Raw genomic sequence first — 25,218 nt, 5'->3', positions numbered from 1 at the left:
GCCACTTAACTGACTATATCACCCAGGCGCTCCTCCCTCAATAGATTTTAATACCACTTTAGAATTTGTTTTGACATCAATCCACTGACTTGTATTAAGTTTATGAAACCCTAAATCCTTAGACTATTTTGACAAGTAAATTTTTTTATATGTTGCGACAAGTTAAATCTAATCAAATGACATTTAATGGAAATGAATGGAGAACCTGTACTGAAATCCAATAAACCAATAGTGCAGTGGAAAAGGAGAAATACCACATCAAGGTGTTAGGGTAGACGTTATCTAGAATATCCAAGGAAAAATGACTTTAGAGCAAGGGGGTGCAGGGGGCTGGTTAGGAACCATGTCTTGAATCCATTGATAAGACATTTATTCAGAATCTTCTATACACTAGGTGTTTATTTGGGAGCCACTTAACACACAGGCAGTAGAACTGTTTAAAGCTATTGGCTTACAATAATCTCAGTTTGGAATGAAAATATAAATCCTGTGCGTTGCCACTCTCCCTTCCAGAATACCTAACAGAGCTTTTGAACCATGCTTCTTCCTGATGAATCTGGAGGGAGTTTGAGATTCCTGTGGGCTCCTGCCCTGGGTCAGTCACACCAGTTGACTGGGATTGGCGTAGGAGTTGAAAACCACTACTCGGTTTCTTCTGGAAGAGAAATGAGATACTGTGCAGCTGCAGAGAGGGACAAAATTTCTACCAATGATATTGTTCAAAAAAATGGAATCAAATTCATGATGTGAAAAAATTCCTTGTCACTGGAGTTATTCACATATTCACAGAACATGAATCCAAGAGAGTCATTTGCTCTGTGTCTAGTGGGGGACAGTCTAGATGGTGCTTTCCAACTCAGAGTATGTAATTCTGTAGCTCTGTTTGCATTTTAATTAGGTTGCTTATTCATCTCTGAAAAGAAATCTAGATGCTGGAATTTTAGGCCAGGTAACTGGCTGGAGAGAGAGATGTTAGGCCAAGTTCTAACCACTGCCATGTGCTGAAACCCATCGTGTACGTTATCATCTACACCTCCTAACATAGCAACTTTAGTAACAGTCCCTTTCCCTAATGTTTTAGCCTGTGCTCATTTCCTCTAGTCCTTCACGCTATGCTGAGTGTAGATACAAAGCAGATGGTAAATATAATGACTTGTTATTTAAAATACTATTGAAAAAAGAAGCTAAATGTAGTGTGGCTTAGTGAGGCTCTTCAATCCATAGCCGCACAGACTTTTAGCCTGATTTCCCACCTCCTGCCCCCTCCCGGGTTCCTGCTGAACTTCAGGGGTGCCTTCTCACACACTGATCATTATTCGCATTTTTCTCATTAACAATTCCTTTGTACAACTTTTTTCTTCTGGATTTTTCTTCTAGATCCAGCATAAATATTCTTTTCAGTGAAGCCTCCAACTCCCCTTTGCAGAGTTAAGCACGACCCTCCCTGCTCCCACCACTGTGCCTCTAGAACAGCATTACGGTCTATGTTTCCACCAAAGAAACAGCAAACCCATCTCAGGCTGAGTTTCTGATTTTCATCAGCTCAGCTCTTGTTTAATTAATTTGTGCTTTAGGTATTAGCATTTATGTTCCGCTTACTAAAGGCAAAGTGCTATGCTAAACATCGTAAAGCATCAAGGGAAATGGTGATGACATTAATCAGCTCTTGGAAATCATAATGGAATAAAGTTAATAGAACAATCATATACTTATACTAAACAAAAGCACCCCTAGAAAAAAAGGAAAAGTCTCTAAGAGAAGCCACATGAGAATAGTCTCGGTTGACTAGAGCACAGGAGGCCAGAGGCTCAGTGTCCTTGCAAGTCTCTCTGAAGCAAGTTTCATCATCCCCCAATCCAGCCTTCATACTGACATCAGAGCCTCCTTTAAAAATGCAAATGTGATTGTCATTCTGCCACTGAAAATTGTTCAGCGCTTCCTCATTCAACCGAGGAATGTAGTCAAAACACTAAAGAGACACCTAGAACTTGGGACTGTCTGGTTTCTACCTAGTATTTAGCCTTACCTCCCCCTCTCCTCTCCCATCACACTCCTATCCTTCCTGCAGTCTGCATTCAGCTCCCCAGTCTGCATTATTCTATCTCACAACTCCTTTATATTTGCCTTTATATTTACCGGTCACTCCATCAGCAATGCCCTCCTCATGACTGTCCTATTGACCATAAAACATCTCTTCCTTGGGAGTCCTAGAAACATCACCTTCTCTGTTACGTACCTTCCTCACTTCTTGAGTCAGATTGAGGAGTTCATTCCTCTCTATTATTTGCATTATACCGTAATTATAACTTTTATTACAATACATTCCCTATACTCCTAGAAACAGACCTGGCACACAATTGGTAATAATTCTTTTTGAGAAGAGTTTGAAAGAGTGTTTTAAATTAGTGACATGATTTGGGAAGGAAAATAGAGCATTCTAGCTTCAGTCTGTTCCCATGGTGTCAGAGGGTATGAATGAGTAAGCCTAATAGCTTTTGTCACTACCATGGACTCTTGGGGGTAAAACAGGCATCTCGCACTGTCTGAGCCTGCACCTACACAAAGGAACTTATCACTCTGAACACATACATATTGGCACTTAAAACTTCATTTGGTGGGACGGGGGGGGGTAACCGCAATGAGAGACACCTGGGAGCCCTGGTTCCTGGAAGAAACCAGGTACCCATAAGGCAGCAAGTCCCAGTGGGATCCACTGTCACCAAATTTGAGCTGCTGCCTCAGGGTAATCTTCCAGGCGTGAGCTCCCTCCACACTAGATGCAATGTAGGTGGTCGGGTCTGGACCGTAGGTACACAGGCGAGGAGGGGCCACGCTGCCCAAGGCATCTAAAGAGGTATAGACAGCGTGCTCCTGCCAGCACTTAAGGGTAGCGAGAGATCTGGAACAGGACCTAAGTCTGCAAAGACCAGTTCAGAGGAGCAGCTCTTAGGGGGACAAGACCTACACCTAACTGCACGTCCTAACCTACTAAATCGGGAGTATTCCCACTGAAGGCAGAGCTCCAGGTGACTCTGCCTTGCCAGGGAGCGGCTAGGAAGGGTGGGCTAAATGCTCTAATAAGAGACACCCGGGAGCGCTGGTGGTTGGCGAATCCCGGGACCCCCTCAGGCAGCAACCCACTACGGGGGCTATCTGTCCCCAGTGTGCAGCTGCAGCCTCATAGACCTACTTGGGAGGGGGATCTCTCCACCCTCCAGGCTCTGCAGGGCGTTGAGGCCTGGCACAGGACACCCAAGACCTGGGGGAGGGATGCGTGCTGCCCATGTGCGTGCGGAGCAGTTCAGGTTCGCCGGGGACTTGGATCAGGGAGGCCAGAGCAAGCGACAGGAAGGGCCAGGTCCCAGAAGCAGGACCATACGCTCAATTCCAAGCCCCAACCTCCACAAATGCCCATGTTCCATGAAGGCAGAGCTCAGAGAAGCCCAGATTGCTTGGCAAGGGGTGGGCCAGGCAGACTGGGTGGGACAGCCTCTAAGAAAGCCTGTCTGGACGCCATGGTAGCTGCAAAACCAGGCAAGGCCACACGGGGGCTCACAGGGGCTCCCGTGGAGCTGCGGCCTCAGGTGATTTTGGGTGTGGGCGCCCCAGTACTGGAGCCTACGAGGGTTGTTAGGGACAGGCCCTCACTGCCCCAGGCTGGCTGACTAGCTGTGAACCACATTGTGCTTGCAACACAGTTCAGGGAAACCAGCAATCCAAACCAGGGCACTGGTCTTTAGAAGCTGGCTCACAGGACGAGGATCTTGAGGACACAAGAAACCTACCCCTTTCCAAGCACTAATCTACACAAACGCACATATTCCCCCTGAAGGCAGAACTGGAGGTTACTGGCCAGCCTTGTCAGCCAGGGCCAGACTGGCCAGGGTATCTATCACCTAATAAGAGAAGCCTGGGAGTCTTGGTTGCTGGAAAAACCCAGAACCTCTATAGGCAGCTAGTCCGAATAGGGAGCGACTGTCGCCAATGTGCATCTGTGGCCTCAGGGTGATTTTTCGGGGGTGGGATCCCCCCATACTGGACCTACTGCAGGTCACATGGGACTGGCTCCGGCTACACAGGCCTGGCTGAAGGGGATGAACAGCACATGAGCGTGCAGCACAGTTCAGGGTAGCAAGGGACCTCCAGGAGCACGAGAATTCTGAGAGGCTGGGTTTGTGAAGGGGTTCTTGGAGACAAGGCATAGGTGTACTTGCAACCACTAACCACTAAATGGAAAATATGCCCCCTAAATGCAGACCTTGAAGTTCCTTAACAACCTGGTCGGGGTGGGCTGGGAGGCTGCCGTGGTATCCACCTCTGAAGGACCCCTGGGAGCCTTGTTTGCTGGAGACGCCCAGCACCATGTCAGGCAGCCAGTCCAAATGGGAACTAACTGATACCCGTTAAGCAGCTGTCTCAAAATGATTTTGCAGGACAGGGCACTCTCCAGTTTGAAGGCTGTGTTTGAAGGTTTTGGGGACTGGCCTACCCAATAGGCATGAAGGGTGCCAGCAGCCAAAGTCCAGATGAGGACGGCACAGGCTGCCCAAGCTGGGGCGGTGCAGGCCAGGAAAGCTGCAACAGAGCTGCCACAGCGGGATGCTGGGGTACAGGAGCGGGCTGCTGGCGTACTTGGCATCTGCCGCATTTCCAGCCCCAACCCGCACCAACATGCTTCTTCCCCCTGAAGGCAGAGACGGAGGAGCCTGCCAGGCCCACTGGCTGGAGAATGCTCCAATTACACAAACCTTGGAGCTTCAGTTGCTGGAGAAGTTGGGGACCCATCGGGCAGCCAGTCCACGTGTGCATGGATTACCCTCAATGTACAGCTGCCTTCTCAGCAAGAATCTGAGGGCAGGATCCCTTCCCCCAGGAGGCCGTGCAGGTGGTTCGGGATCTGCCCAAACCCCATAGGCTTTCCAGCCACCCTTGGCTGGCTGATGGGGTCTGTACTTCACATCTCCAGGCCCGCAGGTCAGTGTTGCCAGGAACCTAAAATAGGGCAAGTGTCTAAATAGAGTGGGTCCTGGCAGCAGACTGTTGGGAGTACAAGGCAATCGCCCAATTCCAAGCCCCAGCCTACACAAAGTCTGCACTGCCTGGCCTGGACAGCGCCTGGTGGGCACAAGGTGTCCCTCACTGAGACACTTGGGAGACCGGATTACTGGTAAGCCCCAGAACCCCATGAGGTTCCCATCAGGCAGTCAGTCTGCAGGGGGACTGACAGTCTTGTTTCCAATGGAGCCTCAAATATTTTACCCGTGTGGGTTCCCTCCTCTTGATAACTTTCAGGTGGTTGGGTATCAGCCCCAGCTATGCGTGTGTGGAGCGCCCTCTGCAGGCCGAAGCCGGCGGACAGGGTGAGGAATGCGCATGTGCAGGCTGCGCAGGGGAGCGTAGCCGGGGATCTGAAAGAAAATAGCGGAAGGGAGAGTCCGATCGCAGGAGTGAGCTGTTTCGGGTACGTGCCATCTATACCATTCCAGGCCTCATCCTACAAAAATGCACATATTCCCTCCGAAGGCAGAGCCAGAGGACATCACACTGCCTTGCCATCCTCTGGCCCAGCGGACTGGCTGGAGTGTCCTCCTATGGGATCTGAGTAGGAGCCTTGATCTTTGTAGAAGCTAGGGACCCCCTCATTATGCCAGTCTAAATTTGGACTATCACTATTTTAAAGCTACTTCCTCAGATTTTCGGGGGTGAGCTCCATTGCCTGTCCAAGTATTTGGGGACAGGAAAGAACCCCACAGGCCTGAAGGATCCCATCCGCCCAAGGCTGGCTACTTACGCCTACTTACGCCTGCGTGTGCTGCACAGGTCAGAGCTAGGGACCTGTGCAGGTAAAGCGTCTGGAGCAGCCTGGTCCTAGGAGCAGGGTGAGGGGGGATAAGCCATCTGCCTCACGCCAAGCCCTAATCTGCACAAATGCGTCTGTTCCCACTAAAGGTAAAGCTGGAGGTGTATGGACTGCCTGACCAAGACAGGACCGCCAGGCTGCTGGGATACCCCACACTGAGACATCGGGGAGCCTACATTACTGGTAAGTCCGGGACCCCCTTACGCAGCTGGTCCAAGTAGGGACTGGATTGTTGCCAGCTTAAAGCAGCCACCTCACAAAGATTGGGGGTGGGGACTGGGAGGCTCTGTTGTGCTGGAGGCTATGCAGGTGACTCCGGACTGACCCCAGCTCCACAGACCCCGACGGCCCTGGCTGCCCTTGGAGGGCTGAAGGGGTACAACCTGGGCACGCGCAAGTCACGCGGGTCAGGGGAGCCAGGGGCTGGAAGAGGGCCACTGTTGGTCGAGGCTGGGTCACAGAAGCAAGCTAACTGGGGTTCCTGGTATCTGCCTTCTGCTACACAAACGTTCGTATTCCCCCCTGAAGGCAGAGCTGGGGGAAGCAGCACTGCCCTCCCAGCTGCAGCCCAGCAGACTGGCCGGGGTACCCTAAATAAGCCACACCTGTGGGCCTTCGTGGCTGTAGAAGCCAGGGACCCATCATGCACCCAGTTTTAAATATGGGCTATCGCCTGTTTAAAGCTGCCTCCTCAGAAACATTTTCGGAAGTGGGCCCCACCCACCCCGAAAGCTATGCGGGTGACTGGGGACAGGCCCAAGCTCCCCGGGCCTGGAGGGCTCTGGCAGCCCAAGGCCGGCTGATGGGCGCCTCCTGTGCACACGTGTGCCACATTGGTCAGGGGAGCTGGGGACCTGGAACAGGGAGACTCAGGAGAAGCCTAGTCACAACAGCGAGCTGTTGGGGGTGCAAGGCACCTGCCTGATCCTACCGTAATCTTCGCAAAAGCTCATACTCCCCCTGAAGGCAGAGCTGGAGGAATCTGGACAGCCTTGCCTGGGGGTGGGGGGTTACACGGGATACCCTCCAGTAGGAGACACCTGGACACCATCGGAAAGCCGATCCAACTGGAGACCAAAAATCCCAGTTTAAAATCGAAGCTCCAGAATATTTTCAGGGTGTGGGCTCTCTGAACCCTGAGGCCATTTAGTGGGCTGGGGTCCTACCAGAGCTTCACAGGCCTTGGGTGTTCCTTGCAGCCCGAGGTCTGTTAACAGGGTGGGGACTGCAGGTGCGTGGATGGAGCAGAGCAGGGAAACCTGGATCCTACAATAGGTCAATGTCAGATGAGGCTGGTTCACAGGAGAGGGCTATTTAGTCTAATTCCAAGCTTCCACCTGCACAAGATAAACAGGAGGACTCTGGTCTGCCTTACCAGGTGGGGCAGGACAGGATGGTCTGGGTACCCTGCAGTAAGAGGCGCCTGGGAGACTTGATTGCTAGAAAAGCCCATCAGGCAGCCTGTCAAATGGAGACTGGCTGTCATCGGTTTAAATCTGACTCAGATTTTCCAGATGTGGGCTTCCTCTACCCTGAGGCCTTTCAGATGGTTGGGTCCTTCCAGAACTCCAAAGGTCTAGAGCACCCCTGCAGGCCAGGCCTGGCTGACAAGATGGGGAATGTGTATACCCAGGTTAGGGCGGGTCAGGGTAGTCGGGGGCCTGGAAGAAAGCAGCTAGAGGGAAAAGCCAGATCACAGGACAGGCATTTTGGGGTACCTGGCATCTGCCTCATTCCAAGTCTTCACCTGTAAACATGTACTTATTCTCCCTGAAGGCAGAGCTGGAGGAAACCGTGCTGTCTTGCTGGCATCCCGCCCTACAGACAGGCCAGGGTGTCTTAATAAAACACACCTGGAAGCCTTGATTGCCCAGGAACCCCAACACTAAGCCAGTTCAAATGGGGACTGATTGTCACCAGTTCAAGCTGCCACCTCAAAGATTTTCAGGAGTGGGATCCCTCCACTCAGGAGGCCACGCGGGTGGTTGGAGACAGGCAAGAACTGCACAAGCCTCGAGGGGCGCGGGCTGCCTTCAGGTGGCTGCCAGGGTGCATACTCTGCACTTGCAAGCCGCACAGATCAGAATAGCTGGGACCTGGAACTGGGCCAGGGTCTGGAGACGCCGTGTCCTGGGAGCAAGCCATAGGGATACGAAAGCATCTACCTGAGTTCAAGCCCGAAGCTACACAAATGCACATATTCTTTCTGAAATTTCGCTGGAGGAGTCCAGACTGCCCTACCAGGACAGGGCCTGGTAGGCTGCTGGGGTGTCCTTCACTAAGAGACACCCGGGAGCCTTGATTACTGGTGTACCCAGAACCTCATCTGGCAGCCACTCCAAATGGGGATTGGCCGCTGCCGGTTTAAAGCTGCCGCCTCAGAAAGATTTTTAATAAGTGGGCTCACTCTGCAGGTGGTTGGGCAATGGCCCCATCTCCACAGGCCCCAAGGGCTCCCACTGCACTTGGTGGGCAGAGTGGATGTGTACTGCCCATGTGCGAGCCGTGCAGGACAGGGTAGCAGGGCAGGTGTGTGGAGAGGCCCGGTCCTGGAGCAGGCTGTTGACGGTACAAGGTACATGGCTAATTCCAATGCTAACCTACATAAATGTGCATATGCCCCCGAGTGCAGAGCGGGAGGAATCTGGACCACCTAGCCGGGGTGGGGCCACAGGAAATGGTTGGAGTACCCTCCAGTGAGAGACATCTGGGAGCCCTGATGGCTGGAGAAGCCCAGGATACCGTTAGGCAGCCCAGTCCAAATGGGGACTCACAGTCTCCAGTTTAAAATGGAGCCTCAAAAATATGTTCAGGGTGTGGGTTCTCTATACCCTGTGGCCATGACAGTGGCTGGTGTCCTGCAGGAGCTCAGCGGGTCTGTAGGCCAAGGCCCGCTAACAGGGTTTGGACTGCGCATGTGGAGACTGTGCAGGTCAGGGCAGCAGGATTCTGGAATGGGATCATGTAGGTCCAGGTTGGTTCGGAGGAGTGGCTCTTGCGGGTCGCTGGCATTTGCCTAATTCCAAGCCTTAAACTATACAAATGCACATATTTCCCCTGAAGGCCGAGCTGGAGAAATCCAGACTGCCTTGCCGGGGCAGGGCAGCTTGGAATAGCTAGGGGACTGTCCCATAGAGACACCTATGAGCCTTGATTGTTGGTAAATTGGAAAAGCCCATCAGACAGCCAGTCCAAAGGAGACTGACCGTTGTCAGTTTAAGGTGGAGCCACAGACAGAGTTTTGAAGGGTGGGTTCTCTCCACCCTGGAGGCTAGCAGGCGATTTGGGAATGGCCTGAGCTCAACAGACCTGGAGGGCCCTGGCAGTCCAGGAGTGAGCTGTCAGGGAGCGGACTCTGTGTGCGTGGGTGGCACAAGTCAGGGTAGTCAGGGCCCTGGCGTCAGCGTAATGGATGATACCTACTACTCGTTGTGGAATATGTCCCACCAAGGGCAGAGCTGGAGGTTTCTTAAGTTGCCTTCCAGGGAAGGGCCGGTCTTATAGGATATCCTTCATTTGGAGACACCTGGGAGTTCTGGTTCCTAGAGAATACCAGTAGCCCCTTAAGGCAGCAAGTCCACATGAAGACTGGTGTCACCCATTTGCAGCTGTTGGCTCAGAACTATATTCCGAAGGTGTGATTCTCTCCACGCCTGAGGCTATGCAGGTGTTCGGGGCCTGGCCAGAGTTTCACAGGGAGCCTTGATCACTCCTGTAGTCTGGGACCCCGGCAGGCAGGGGGACTGTTGCCAACTTCGGCTGATGCCTCAGCGATTCGGGGGGGCGGGGATTGGGTGTACTCTACCCTTGAGGCAAGGTGGTACTGTTTTGGCCCCAGCTCCTCAGGCCTGTAGGGCCCTGGCTGCCAAGGGCAACTGACAGGCTATGTATAGTTTATGCAAACTGCCCAGGTCAGGCCAGCGAGGTCCTGAAACAGGACAAGTGTCACCAGAGGCTGGTTCTTAGGAGTGGACTGTTGGGGGTACAAAATGCCAGCCAAATTGCAAGGACAAACTACCCATTTGGAATATTTCCCCGAGAGAGTTGCAGGTTTCTCACTTGCCTTGCCAGGGAGGGGCCAGGTGGCAGGAAAGCGTATCCTCCATGAGGAAACACCTGGGAGTCCTGGTTCCTAGAGAAGCCCCAGACCCAACAAACAGCGAGTCCACATGGGGAGTGTTGCCCATTTGCAGCTGCCGCCTCAGAGGGAGTTCTGGAAGGTGGTCTTCCTCCACGCTGGAGGTCATGCAGGTGGTTGGGGCCCATGGCCAGAGCTTCTGAGGCTTGGAGGGCCCATCTTCTCAAGGATGGTGTACAGGTTCTCACTGCATGTATGTGAGCCTCATAAGTCTGGGAAGCCAGGCACCTGGAGCAGGACAACGTCGGGCAAGGATGGGTCACAGGAAGGGGCTCTTGGGGGCACCTGGCATCTGCCTGATTCCAAACATTATTCTCTACAAATGTGCATATTCCCCCTGAAGGCAGAGCTAGAGGAGTCTGGACTGTCTTGCCAGGGCTGGATCCAGAAAGCTGGTCTGGGTGTTCATTACTAATAGGCACCTGGGAGCCTAGATTACTGGTAAACTCAGGACCCGAGCAAGCAGCCCGTCCAAATGGGAACTGATTATTGCCAGTTTAAAGCTGTTATTTCACAGTGATGGGGGTGGGGGGAGGGGTGGAGATTGGGCCCTCTCTGTGCTCTGGAGGCTATGCATTTGGTTGGGGACTCATCTGAGCTCCATAGCCCTGGAGTATCCAGGCAACCAAGAATGGATGATGGGGTGCCTACTGCCCATGTGTGAGCTGTAGCAGGTCTGGGAAATCAGGGACCTGACCTGGGTCATGTCCGGAGAATCTAGGTCTCCTGAGTCATTTCTTGGAGGACCACGGCATCTGCTTTTTTCCAAGCTCTAACCTACACAAATGTGCATGTGGGGAGCAAGATTAGGCTGCCCCAAATTATGCCACTTTGGCATACTTATTATTTTGAATTAATGTTAAGGAACAGCTCGTGCAAGGACAACCAGATTTCCCTTTGCCTCCTGAAAGCAGGAAATAAATCACCCATGTCAATGGTACCCTCCTTGTAATCAGGAAGTAGGGATATCTTCATGATCAGAGAGAGTGTTGGTTTGTAGCACTCCTGAGATCTTCCCAGATATAATTTTGGAAACTGCCCCCATCCACAGACAACAGGGAGAGACCAAAGAAAGAGGCAGGCCACTCCAGGTAGGTAGGTGGCTGTTTTAGTAAGCAAAGAACACTTACATATGAGGCTTATCTTGAGTAGCAGCAAGAGGAAAGGATCCTCACACTTGCCCCCCAAATCGTAAAAGTTTATAAAGAGGCCTTAATTGGGTTCAGTCACATATACAGTGCAGGTGTTCTGAACACCACATCACTATCTCAGGGTTCTGTTCCTGGAGCAGCCTCTGGCGGTGGGAAAGGCAAGTGGAACCCACATTCCAAGGACAGAAGAGGGGGTGAGGAACCTCCAAGAGCCCAGTTCAGCTTATAGGTCAATCAGCAGTCATGTCTTTTTGAAGGCATTCCTCTGCAGACAGGTAATCCAAGGCTGAAGAAGCTTATACAAAAAAAAAAAAAAACAAAACAAAAAAAACCTTGTTCTTTTTTTTTTTTTTTAACAATTTGAGAAAGAGAGAATGGGGGGAGGGGAAGAGGGAGAAAGAGAATCTTTTTTTTTTTTTTTTTAAGATTTTATTTATTTATTTGACAGAGAGACAGGCAGTGAGAACCACCAGCAGGGGGAGTGGGAGAGGGAGAAGCAGGCTTCCTGCTGAGCAGGGAGCCCAATGTGGGGCTTGATCCCAGGACCCTGGGAATAAGCCCTGAGCGTGAAGGCAACGCTTAACGACTGAGCCACTCAGGCACCCCAGAGAGAGAGAATCTTAAGCAGATTCCTCGCTGAGTGCCCACCTGATGATGCAAGGTTTGACCCCATGGCCCTGAGATCATGATCTGAGATAAAATTAAGAGTCAGATGCTTAATGACTGAGTCACGCAGGCACCCCAAAAACCTTGTTACTTTTACTAATTGGCTATTCCAGCCTAAAATCTGTTTAGAATTCCTTACTAATTAAAGTTCCCAAACATAAGTTTTCTTACTGTCTTTCTACTGTCAGTTTTACTTTCTTTCTACAGTCAGTTCTTCACAGGTTTATTATTTCTTTGTCTAAGAAGTATAAGGGCTGCCTATCTTTGCCATTTCTTTGGGTCTCAATTTTAATATTGGGCCTCTGTCCACAGTTAATTTAACTTTGTTTTTTCTTCTGTTAATCTGTCTCATGTCAATTTAATTCTTAGACCAGCTGGAAGAACCTTGAAATGTAGGGAAATATTTTTTCTCTCCAAAAGTTGCTGTAGTTGGCAAGATAAACTTCCCTGGCTGGACACTGCTGCAACAGAGATCTTGGGATATCTGACAAAAGCCAGCAGAAGGTAGGAATCCTTATTATGTCAGCAATCCCCCCCACACCCACCCACTCTCTTCCCGTAGAATCTAATGGAACAAGAGTGGGGAGAGTCGTTTTTCTCTCTAAATTTAGATCATATATTCGAGAAAAATATTCGTGGAACTAGTTCCTTGGGCTTGGCGACTTTCGTAAATTGGGTAAAGTACTCTTGCTTTGAATGATTCATTTCTTCCCAGAGATAGTCACTGTTTGTCTTTTGTGTCATTTGTCATAAAAAGGAATTACCGTGGGGAAAGAACACAGACATAGACCTCAATAGCCTGCTGTTGCAGCCAGCCTCACAGACTGATGAGTTCAAGGTTTTCATCAGACTAGCATCTGTTTAAACAAACTTTGCTGGGGGTCCTCTATGTAAAATCTGGATGAGGTTTTCCTTTAATTTTGTTCTATGTCCTAAGAGCTTGGCTTTATTACCAGGGAGAATATTCTCTGGTTTTCACCATCCACAGGGTACACGTACCTGGGTGCAACTTGGTCAGATCGCCTGGGGTTACATGTGCCCTTACTGGCTGCACTCTCTTTGCCCAGACATGGGGGGCCAGCTCCTAAGGGGATTTGTTATAAGAGGTCCCAGCCCATAAGGGACCTTTGTCATCTTAACCTTCATTGCTTGTTAGTGCTGGAAAAGTCCCATTGCAGGAGTGCCTGCCTGGTGTCACAGATTAGCAGGTCTGTGACTAGACGCAGCTCATATTTTCATGGGAAACTAGAGATACTGTTTTCACCACATCCTCCTTTCTACCTGTCTGATGAAGGCCTTTGCCTTAATAAGATTCCACTTGTCAGTGGCTAAATGGTGGATCCTTTAAATTGGCCAAATAAAGAAAAAAGAAGCTCTCCATAGAGAGTACTCAATTGTCTTATTAATAGAAATGCTACTAATGAGGAAAGTAAAATTTCATCCAGTTTTTACATATGAGACCCACAGCAAGGATTGTCTAAACAGATGCCAGTTTGACAAGAATCATGAAAGCGCCAGTCTGCTGTGAGGCTGGCTTGAACCACAGTCTGATAGGGCCTATGCCTGCATTCTTTCCCCATAACAATTCCTTTACTAATATAAATGCTACACGTAGGGACTCCTGTAGCAACGTGAAAGAACAGATTAAACATAAGACAAAAATTAATGTAAAAAAAAAAAAAAGACGGGCGCCTGGGTGGCACAGCGGTTAAGCGTCTGCCTTCGGCTCAGGGTGTGATCCCGGCGTTATGGGATCGAGCCCCACATCAGGCTCCTCCGCTATGAGCTTGCTCCTCCTCTCCCACTCCCCCTGCTTGTGTTCCCTCTCTCGCTGGCTGTCTCTATCTCTGTCAAATAAATAAATAAAATCTTTAAAAAAAAAAAGACAAAAATTAATGTCCACCTCCACTGTAAAATCCCCTTGTCACAATCCAGCACCATTTGCTTATTTTCATTTTCCTTTCCCTACAAGATTTACACAGAGCAAACTTGAGTTCTTTCTCTTTACCTTAATGTTATAAGTCTAATCATGTCTTTGAACTATAAACACAGCCCACAGTCAACCTGAGACTGAAGAAAAAAAAGGAAAGAGACGTTTTTAAAAATCAAACTGCTAAAAGGCTTCTGGTGCCCAAACTCTAGCACAGCCTCCTTAAGGTTACTTCCAGGGACAGACGCAAGTCTTAGAAGTCCTCCACAAATAGTGAAAGACTTTGGTCATCTGAGCAAGTAAACTTAATTTATTCCAACTGTTATTTATAAACTAATGAGTTTTATATTGTTTTAAAACCGAAGCTATAAGGTCTCTGTTTGTCTATATGTATTTGCATGCATGTATGTTGGAGCCACGGTATTTTTCTACCCCCAGATGGTATTGCCATAATTAATTTGTAAAAGAGCTCTATTTAATTGGCTTAAAGAAAATTAAGTGCTTATATAAAATTGGTATTCATAAAAATTCTCCAAAATAAAATAGCAACTTAATCCAAATGAATTTTGAATATATATGATCTGGAAAAGAATTGGTATTAAGGCTAATTTAAGGTTATTCCTTTAATTGAAATCAACACGTCTTTAGAGTTATCAGCATTAAATATAATCCTTTTATCCTACCGAGGTTTACTAATCAAATAACTTCATGTTATCCCTGTTACAAAATTCGTCAACAAAAACAACAGAATGATAACTGTTTTTGTTTAATGTCTTCTGAAGTTTTCATGGGTGATCTAAACATAATTGCTGGGAGCAAATGTTTTATTTATTTATACCATTATTGAAATATTTATTTTTAATTTATTTAATTCAGTTAATTAACATATAGTGTATTATTAGTTTCAGAGGTAGAGTTCAGTGACTCATCAGTCTTATATAACACCCAATGTTCATTACGTCATGTGCTGTCCTTAATGTCCATCACCCAGTTACACCATCCCCCCACGCCCTCCCCTCCAGCAACCCTCAGTTTGTTTCCTGTGATTAAGAGTCTCTTACGGTTTGTCACCTTCTCTTATTTGGCTTGTTTTGTTTTTCTGTCCCTTCCCCTACGATCCTCTGTTTTGTTTCTAAAATTCCAAATGAATGAAATCATATAATTGTCTTTCTCTGATTGACTTATTTCACTTAGCATAATACCATCTAGTTCCATCCACATTGTTGCAAATGGCAACATTTCATTTTTTGATGGCTGAGTATACACACACACACCACATCTTCCTTAACCATTCATCTGTCTATGGACATCTGGGCTCCGTCCATAGTTTGGCTATTGTGGACATGGGAGCAAATGTTTTAGATAAATGTAAGTGGAATAAGAGTTTGTAGATAATCTTTTTAGCAACAACTATATTTTATGCTGTGTGTACTTAAGAATAGGTGCAAAATCATTTTTGATAACCTGAAACTTGAAAGTTTTGCTAAGGTAAATTCATTGAATATATAATTTCCAAATAAAATAAAATAATGAAACATTAATTATTGAATATAGGTTTATCTACTTTCAGTTTTCCTACTACAGAGAAACTAAAGCTAAAATGTGGGTCTGTTGAAACGTGTTTGTTTTTTTTTTTTTAATTTTTTTTTTAAGATTTTATTTATTTATTTGACAGAGATAGAGACAGCCAGCGAGAGAGGGAACACAAGCAGGGGGAGTGGGAGAGGAAGGAGCAGGCTCACAGTGGAGGAGCCTGATGTGGGGCTCGATCCCACAACGCTGGGATCACGCCCTGAGCCGAAGGCAGACGCTTAACCGCTGTGCCACCCAGGCGCCCCTGAAACGTGTTTTATTAAAAGATTATACTACAAAGATAGACATTTCTAGAAGCTATAAAATGTAATCATAAATTTGCCAATAAAAAAAATGCTGGCATAACAGTTCATAGCTGCTTACTACTTAGATTTAACTAAAAATCAAAGTTTCTACCAGTTAAGAATTCCAATTACTTTTTTAAAAGATTTTTTTTTTTTGCAAGCGAGAGAGAGCACAAGCACATGCACGTATGGGGGTGGGGAGAGGCAGAGGGAGAAGCAGACTCCTTGCTGAGCAGGGAGCCTAATGCAGAACTCCATCCTAGGACCCTGGGATCATGACCTGAATCAAAGGCAGTTGTTTAACCAACTGAGCCACCCAGGCATCCAAGAATTCCAGTTAATATATGTGGTTAAAGCTACTAGAAATAAGGAAAACACCTCCATATGCAAGAAAAGTAGGATGTATATTTTCAGTAAAAACGGTATGGGGAACAGAAATACATTTTTATTGAGGGGAAAATGAAAGTAATTTTGTCTTAAAGAGAGGTTAGAAAAGACGGAAAACAGGCAAAATCTAGGTGTAAGAAAGTTGTAAAAGTTATATGAAAAAGGAATTTTTGCAAAGGAATTTTATGGGTGGTCAGGACTGGCTAAGACTGGAATAAATCTAAATGAATGAGTTTTATTCTTTTTTTTATTTATTAGAGCAAGCGAGCAGAGGAGGAGCAGAGGGAGAAGGACCAGCAGACTCTGCACTCAGTGTGGAGCCTGACACAGGGCTCCATCCCACGACCCTGAGATCACGATCTAAACTTTAACTAAGAGTCAAACACTTAACCAACTGAGTCCCCCAGGCACCCCAATAAATGAGTTTTAATATTAAAACTACACTGTTGGAAAATTAAAATTGGTTTTACTCATTGTTTAAAGAATAATTTTATTAAATTATTGGTCTGCTCTTGATAAGGGATTGCAAAAGTTTTTTTGTTTTTTTACCTTTTTAAGTTATCTGCCTAGAAAACAGAGATTTTATGTTTTATTAAAATAATCTCTTGTGCTTCATGATGTCCTTACTGTCAGGTCTTTGATTACTTAAGAAAACTGAGTCTTCTTAATATTACAAGACCTGAGTTTTGCTCACAACTATGTAAACTTCTGCACTTGCCTTTGAAATCTTTTATTGTCACTTTGGTTAAATAATTAGGTAATGCTTCATAATCTGTGGAATGATTTAATCAAATGTTCAAACATTTTGATATTTTTTGACAAACTTCCCTAAATCAAATTCCAAAATGAAGTCTTTTGACAATAAACTAACTTTGAGGTTTTCTAAAGGGTCCCTGTAACAACTGAAAGAATTTGTTCTCCTCATAAAAGAGAGCTATTAAACTAATTACGTTTATTGTGTATGTTAAATTACATGGGAAGCATTGTCAAATAAGTGATGCTAAACCTTCTTTGATTATTTTTGTGTAACTATATGTTGTTGAAATATGAGTTCTAGAAAGTGTATAAAACTTCTAAGAATCTGTATGTCCTGGTATATTATTTGGTTTTTTTTTTCTGTTTATATATTTTATTTTTTTTATTTTTATTTTTTCTTATAGATATATATTTTTTTAAACTCAATTCATTAACACATAGTGTATTATTAGTTTCAGAGGTAAGCTTAGTGATTCATCAATTTCATATAACACCCAGTGCTCATTACATCAAGTGCCCTCCTTTTTTTTTTTTTAAGATTTTATTTATTTATTTGACAGAGAGAGACAGGCAGCGAGAGAGGGAACACAAGCAGGGGGAGTGGGAGAGGAAGAAGCAGGATCCCAGTGAAGGAGCCTGATGCGGGGCTCGATCCCAGAACGCTGGGATCACACCCTGAGCCGAATGCAGATGCTAAACGACTAAGCCACCCAGGCGCCCCATCAAGTGTCCTCCCTAATGTCCATCACCCAACTACCCTATCCCCCCACCTACCTCCTCTCCAGCAACCCTCAGTTTGTTTCCTATGATTAAGAGTCTCTTATGGTTTGTCACCCTCTCTGATTTTGTCTTATTTTTCCTTCCCTTCCCCTATGATCCTCTGTTTTCTTAAATTCCACATATGAGTCCTGGTATATTATTTCTTATAATTCTAATTATCTAATTATCTTCTGTTTGTGTAATAGAAATAACCCAATTTCCCTGTCAATGCACTGTAATGAACTTGAATCAGATCTGTAGCCTTGGCCATTACTAAGTCTTTTGTCATTTATAGACAGTTATATTTTACTTGGATGCTTCTACAAAGGTATTCCTGCAGAAATGCTTTATCTTCAAGGAGATTTGTGAAAAAGACTCAAGAATACACGTTTGTCATAACTTGAAGGTCACAAAACTGAAGTGGGTAAAAAAATTTCCAGAACTAACAGGAAGAACAGGATCAAGCAAAATAAGAATTACTTGGGATGAAATAAGCTGAAGAGGATGATTAGAAATTTTATAACTTTTTTCTGAAACATTACTGATTTTTTTAAATGTTTTGTTTTTCCAGATTTAAGGAAACTTTTTTTAGCTAACTAATTTATGGTAGTTTGGTAAATTATACCTTTGTAAGCAAATTGAAACTTCTTTTTCTCCCTACCTGATCCCTCCAGAATTCAGAAACAGTAAATATTCTTATATTTTATGGCAGTATATTTATTTGCATACATTCAATAAGAATCTGGTCTCCTTCCAACAGGATATAGTTGGAAACACTGGTTATATTACCAAGGCTTTGACTGGAATGCCGTATTTAAGAGAAACATCCCTGGACTCAGATATGACCAGACCGCTTCAAGGAACTAGGATTGACCTTATGGAGCCAAATAAAGCCCCTGGAAAAACATCCTAATATCTTGCTTACAGGGTTCCCAGAAGCCTTACCAGGTAAGTAAAGGCGGCCATTTCCTGGCAGGTACAAGATACCGTGGATATCAGGATATCTTGAGGACAATGAAGAGAGGAAGTAACCCAAATCTATAGGTATTCCAGGTAAAGACTGATGACAGGTATTTGGAATCTTAGTGTTGAGACGCTGTTAAAAGTTTAATCTGAACTTTCCTTATGAAAAGTTCCAGCAAAGATTTTAAAAAGCATGTATGACCAATTGCTGTTCTTGCTGCATTTAGGTAAATAATCAGGTCAAGTTTAGTAAAACTAAACTTATTTTACAAATGAGTCTTTATCTGGCTAACCTTGAATAGATGGTGACTTCAGAGAGAAAAATTGTCTCAGTAACACAGCTTTGTGGGTATTAGATTATGGTTCTTTTGTCCTTGGGGTTTTGTTTCCTACCTGTAAATTAGACTAGATCACAAATTCTAGTTTCCTCTGTAGTCTGGTTACAACTCTCCAAAATAACATTTCTAATTTTCTCCCATCCTTTTGACTTGGAATCATTGAAAACTAAAACTTCCCTTTTTCCTGAAGCTCTGCAAACTCAATGTGAATGACTTCATGTAAACTTCAAGAAAATCACCACAACAGCTCATATAGAGACAGTCTTCATGCCTGCTGGTCTTTGGCCATTCCAGAAGATTGCTGGAGACATTCAGGCTGTAAACCAGAAAAATCTGTCAGATTCTCACTGCCTACTCTCTTTCTGAAGATGCTTTGAAGCTGACATCTATGCAGGTGTTTGTCCACAGGCCTGGAGGGCCACGGCTGCCCACGGCTGGCAAACTAGGTGGGTACTGAGTATGCATGGCCATATAGGTCAGGCTAGGTAGAGACCTACGACAGGGCAAGTGTTGGGAGATGCTTGGTCATAGGAATAGGCTTTTAGGGAGTTCATGGCATCTGCTTAATTCTAAGCCCTACCTACCCAAATGTACATATTCCCTCTGAAGATAGTGCTGGAGGATTCTGGACTGCCTCGTGAGGACTTGGCCAGGCAGGGTGGCTAGGGTATCCTCCATTAACAGACACATGGGGGACTTAATTGCGGCAGAAGCTTGGGACCTCATCAGGCAGTCATTCTACGTGGAGTTGCACTGTTGCTCGTTCAGCCGATGGCTCAGCGCCATTTTGGGGGTTGGGCTTCCTCTGTCCTTTGGGCAGTGCAGGTTTGGGGGGTGAGCCCTATCTCCATAGCTTAGAGGGCCCCAGCTGCCCAAGAGCAGCTGAATGGGTGCATACTGTTCATGTGTGAGCCATGCAGGTGAGGGTAGTTAGGGACCTAGAACGGGGCAAATGTGAAGAGAGGGGTGGGGCACAGGAGTGAGCTCTTGGGTGTATAAAACATCAGCCAAATAACAAGGTCTTCTCACTCATTGTGGCATATTCCCCCTGAAGGAAGTGGTGTAGGTTTACAACTGCTTTTCCTAGGCAAAGCAAAGAAGACAGAGTGTCCTCCATCAGGAAATGCCTGGGAGTCCTGTTTCATAGAGAAGTCCTGGGCCCATCAGATAGCAAGCACACGTGGAGCCACTGTTGTCCATTTGTAGCTGTCAGCTGAGATTGATTTTTGGAAGGTGAGGTCCCTCCATGCTGGAGGCTATGCAGGTAGTTTGTGTCTGGTTGGAGCTCCACGGGCCTGGAGCGCTGGGTCGGCACAAGGCTGGCTTCTGGGTGATGTGTCCTGCCCATGTGCAGGCCATGCAGAACAGAGTAGACGGTGAACCGGAACAGAGTAAGCATCAAAGGCAGAATCCTAAAGTGCTCTATTGTGGTTACCTGGCATCTGCCTAATTTGAAGTCTTACTCCACACAAATGGGCGTATTTTCCCTGATGGCAAACTAGGAGTAATTGCACTGTCTTGCCAGGGTGGTACAAGGTGGGATGGCCGGGGCACCCTTCAGTAACAAACACCTGCGAACCTTGATGGCTAGAGAAGTTCTGGACAGTTTGCTGCCAGTACAAATGGGGACAGTTTGTCAACAGTTTAAAAGCTGCTGCCTAAACAAGATTTGCAGGGAGAAAGCTCTCTCCACCCTACGAATTTTCAGAAGGATGGGCATGGACTGAGTTGCACAGGCCTGTCAGCATTCTGCCAAAGGCTGGCTGTCTAGGCGTGCAGTGCCGGGTAGTCAGGGACCTGGAACAGGGCAAGGTCCTGCAAGGCTGGAGATGGACCCTAGATCCACAGGCCTGGAGGCCCCAGCTGGCCAAGAGCAGTTGGTAGGGTTCTAACGGCTCGTGCCCAGCACTAGAGGTCAGGGTAGCCAGGGACCTAGAACAGGGCAATGGCAGGCAAGGCTGGGACACAAACTTGGGGGGCTGTTGGAGGTACCTGGCATTGGCCTAATTCCAAGCCTTAACCTATACAAATGCCCGTATTTCCCCTGAAGGTAGAACTCGAGAAATCTGGACGGCTTTACCATGGCTGGATTGGGAAGGCTGGCCCAAGCATCCCCCCAAAGGGACACCTAGGAGTCTCGATTATTGCAGAAGCCCAGGATCTGCCCCAAATTGTAAGTACCTGTGGAGGCTGACTGTCACTCATTTCAGTGGTTCCCTCAGAGTGATTTTTGGAAAGTGGGCTTCCTCCACCATTGAGGCAATGCAGGTGGTTAGAGATGGACCCTAGTTTCACAGGCCTGGACAGCCGCAGAGGGCCAAGAGCAGTCGGTAGGTTCTAGCTGCTCATGCCCAGCACTGGAGGTCAGGGTAGCCAGGGACCCAGAACAGGGCAATGGCAGGCCAGACCAGGTCATGGAGCGGGCTGTTCACAGTAACTGGAGTCTGCCTAATTCTAAGTCCAGCTGTCAGTGCCGGCGTGTGAGGCTCCTGTTGCTAGAGCGCGTAGCTGAGGCACGACAGTGCTGGTGTAGACAGACGAGATGACCGTCTTCAGGGGCGACTGCATATCTCTTGCCACTGCAGGTAAGAGAGTCGCCTTGACCACAGGACCTAATTGCCCCCTGGTCTTCCAGGGAGCTCTCTCAGATGGGAGAAGCAGAGCCTTGCACAGAGCGAGCGCTCTCTCCTCATCCTCAGAAACTCTTACCTGCAGTCGGATGGCCCCGGCGCGGTTGTTCTTCATAGGTTTTTTATTAACCAGCCCCCAGCAGGGCCCCTCATGAGCTGAGCTACGGAGTTCTTAGGGGTGAGAACAGAGGAGATGACATCCTCACACAGCTTACTTCATTCTTGTATCAAAACAACTTGAACCAACATTATTTTTTTTTTGGTCTTTGCCATAAACAAGTGGATTTGAAATCATATTAAACCAATACATGATATGCACCCTGTGATTTCAGATCTTTCCCATATTAATTAATACTAAGGGCCTAATGCCCAGTAGAAATCTTAGTTCACAAAAATATTCCACCTCGTGATTCTACATCACTTAACAGTCTTAATCACAAACACTCATCTTTTGGGACTATTTTTTGCTCAACGCACATTCTTTTAGACCACAGTTTAATGACCAGTTTAAGTAACCATATTCCCAGTATTACAACAAAGAAGTCTTTAACATGGTAGCCTATCCAATTGCCAAATGACCAAAACTTAACCTCCTTAAGCCACTCTGTTTAACTTTCTTGACAAACATGTTTCTAAATAAAGATCACTTTTATAAAGCTTCGGGGGTGCAAGCTTGCATAAAACCCTATCAAGTATGTGCCAGTTGCCATAACACCAGAATTCAAGGCAATCATCATGTTAGGGAATGTGTGTTTCTGTTCTCTTTTCAATTCCTGCCACGTTATTTTGACTTTATTAGTCTCATCTTCCAAGTGCGTCTTAAGTTTTCTAATACAGGATTTATATTTATTAGATTACATTTATTAGATTTTAGGAGGTTCAGTGTGAAATATTTCTCTGGTTATTTTCATAGTTCCTTTATCTTCCATTGACTACAAACAACATCTTTTTTCTTCTATGGTCAGATTCGCTACCTATTCTAGTTTTGTGTACCTTGTTTTTCCCTTGACTCCAATAGGCTGAGAGCAAATATTCTGATCCAGCTTCCTCCTGGTTGAGGAGGCGTCAGGGCCATGGTCATAGGTACCTGTACCGTAGGTCTGTCCACATCCACAGTCCAGTGGTAATAAAGGTGTTCTGATTCTGTTCCAACCACACATCCTTAGGAACACGTTTTCCTTCTATCATAAAGGGGTTTTCTGTGGCCTCGACTCTCCCTTTTGATATTGCAGAACCTCGAAAGTGTGATAACCCGTGTCATAGTTCCCCCTTTAAGTGCCAGTATTCATCTTACAGTTGCCCAAGGAATCACAGCCATTAGGATGTGTGGTATCTGATTTCTGCTTGTGTTCTCTCAGAAGACCAGCATTGCCCTAAGATTTTTGCTGTTCTGAGTATTCCCCACATCAGCCAAATCTTAACTGCAACATTAACAGCCTACAGTTTTAGAGAAACATCTTTAAAATCCTTTCTTACTATTTCATTATTTTTAGTGTTTTCTCCAACTGCTTTATGTCAAATTCCTACTGCTCTGTTTGCTTCAGTGTGAAATTCATTTATATTGCCTGGCATATCCATCTATGCACCCAACTGTGACAAAGCTGTCATTGCACGTGTGTTAAACTGAGGTTGGTTTCAATTTTTTTTTAAATTTATTTGATCAATTTGGAATTGCAAAAAAGTGGCTGCCATTGTTCCTCCAATGGAACCCCTACCAATCTAACATGAGCTGTAAGGTTTTTTTCCTTCTTTTTAGGGAATCTGTTTTTGGTATAGGTTGTAATTGGGCATAAATGAAGGTGGATAAAACTGAGCACAGTTTGGGGATCTGTATCAGAATTGAAGGTCCTGTATATTAAATTTCAAGGTATTGGCTACTATTATGACCAGGAGAAGTTTTACTAACAAAAATGTTCCCATATTCTTAGGGTAGAATTCTGTGATATGAGATAGAAGCCTGAAGTCTATACCATGAAAGATAATGAAATGTAATATATGCTACGTTTCCTATGAGTCCTCTTTACCCCTTACAAGGTGTCCCTCTTCTTTTAAAGTCTGGGCATAGAGGCCGTGGTTTTCTAATAGGTCGCTGTGGATTAAATAGTGTAAGTTGGGAGTATAGTAAATAATCATTTTTTGCTTATTGAAAGACATAATTGCCCATTCTGTGTATTCAGCAGCTCCTTTTTTTTTTTACAAAATGTTAGATCAGGAACTAAAGTAGGGTTATTTTAACAGAGTCTCTGCCACGTGTCCAGTGCTACACTCAGTTCAGTAAGATAACAGGGCAAGAGCCAGTACCTGGTCTTGTATTTAGTAGCATTTAGTAGTTCAGACCAGTCATCACCTCCCACATCAGTGTCTGGTGGGCATGTCGTTCAGGATCCTCGTTACTTCTTGCAGAGATTGAAGTGCAGGGTTCCACTTCTTCGGCTCCCCTAAGTCTTTGGTCTCTCCATTGGTTGAAGGGTTCTCATGGAATGGTGGCTAGTGAAGGGTGTGGTGAGGGTTGGGCTGGAGTATCCTGGTGATGACGTTGCTGGTGAGTCCTCAGTGGCCAGAAGGTGATCAGGATGGAGGAAGTAGAGGACGTCACGGACAGTGGAGTCATACCTGGATCAGAAGGTGACATTCCACCTCGGAATGGCGGCACGGCTGCTACTGCTGAAGCTGTCACAAGTACTCTTAGCTGCAGTGAGTATGGTATCCAGCAGTGAGCAGTAGGCAAACCAGAATAGCCAGCAGGCAGCAGGCTGGACTCACCAGCTTACTAGTCTTGGCAGGGTTAAATATGCAGAGCAGATTCAGGCCTGCAAAATAGAGAGAGTGTCCTATAAATATTCCTTTCTTGTTGCTTTTTCTATTCTAAGATATCTATAATTATTATGGACATTATTGCCAATATTTCCCCAAGCATAATAGCCCTGAGTCAAGCTAGACTAAATATTAGGCATCTAGTGTTGATACAATAAAAGTTGGAGTTCTTCATGCCTGAAATTTGTATAAAGGCACCTTATTTTCTTTAACTTGATGTAATATGCTTTTTCCTTCAGTTACCCAGTAGGTTTTATTAGTAACAGGTGCTATGATTCCCCCAAACTGTATGTATCATTTTTTAAATTAATACTTTCCCTTTAAATTTCTTTTCTGGACTGTTGTTAGTGCTGAATAGTGCTTATTTCTGTGAGTGCCTGAAATATGAATGCGATAGTTTTTCCAGCCTTTCCATATCCATGGCTTAGATATTTTGGTTTAGTCCAAGCTTTCATATCTGGATTGTTAGTGAGCAGCCTAAGCTTTTGCTTGAGAGAGCCATTACACCTTTCAGTGAATCTAGAGGCAGTGGGGTTATAGGGTAAATAGAAGCTCTACATGATGCCTTCTTAGCTTTTGTATGAACTGGGTACCCTAATCTAATTTTATGGTGGTTAGGATACCATAGCCAGCAATCTAGGTGTCTAATGCTCTGACGGTTCACTTTTGATCATTGTTCCTACAAGTATTGGGTAATCCTGTTCCTGACCATGTGCCTACAGTTGTGCGTGCATACAGTTAATTATCTGATACAGGTAAGTGTTTTATCTACTCAACTTGTATAATTTGGAAGTCTTTTAGCTTTGACTTTATTAGAGTATTCATTTGTGACGTACAAGCTTTAAACATTTGGCAATTCTTACGTTTCTTAATCCAAAATTGGAGATGTTTGGTAGGTATAAACATACATGTTTCTTTTCTCTAGCCATGTTCTGCAGCCATGTGTGTG

At 45.9% G+C, this 25,218-nt stretch overlaps 1 long non-coding RNA gene across 3 annotated transcripts; it reads left to right on the top strand.

Annotated features, from left to right (window-relative positions):
* Positions 1-1,214: 1,214 nt before the first annotated feature.
* Positions 1,215-25,018, top strand: LOC117803421. 3 transcript variants are annotated; one of them, XR_004627268.1, is made up of 6 exons: positions 1,215-5,461; positions 5,950-6,043; positions 12,236-12,319; positions 18,285-18,472; positions 19,016-19,271; positions 20,876-25,018. It is a non-coding gene; the product is annotated as an uncharacterized LOC117803421 (long non-coding RNA). The 3 variants fall into 3 exon arrangements; XR_004627266.1 differs by having other exon boundaries at positions 1,215-6,043; XR_004627267.1 differs by lacking the exon at positions 12,236-12,319 and having other exon boundaries at positions 1,215-6,043.
* The last annotated feature ends 200 nt before the right edge of the window (positions 25,019-25,218 follow it).

This window comes from Ailuropoda melanoleuca, chromosome 8 (assembly GCF_002007445.2).
Source record: "Ailuropoda melanoleuca isolate Jingjing chromosome 8, ASM200744v2, whole genome shotgun sequence".
In the NCBI taxonomy this organism is placed as follows: Eukaryota; Metazoa; Chordata; class Mammalia; order Carnivora; family Ursidae; genus Ailuropoda; species Ailuropoda melanoleuca.
This window is presented reverse-complemented; position numbering and strand designations above follow the sequence as displayed.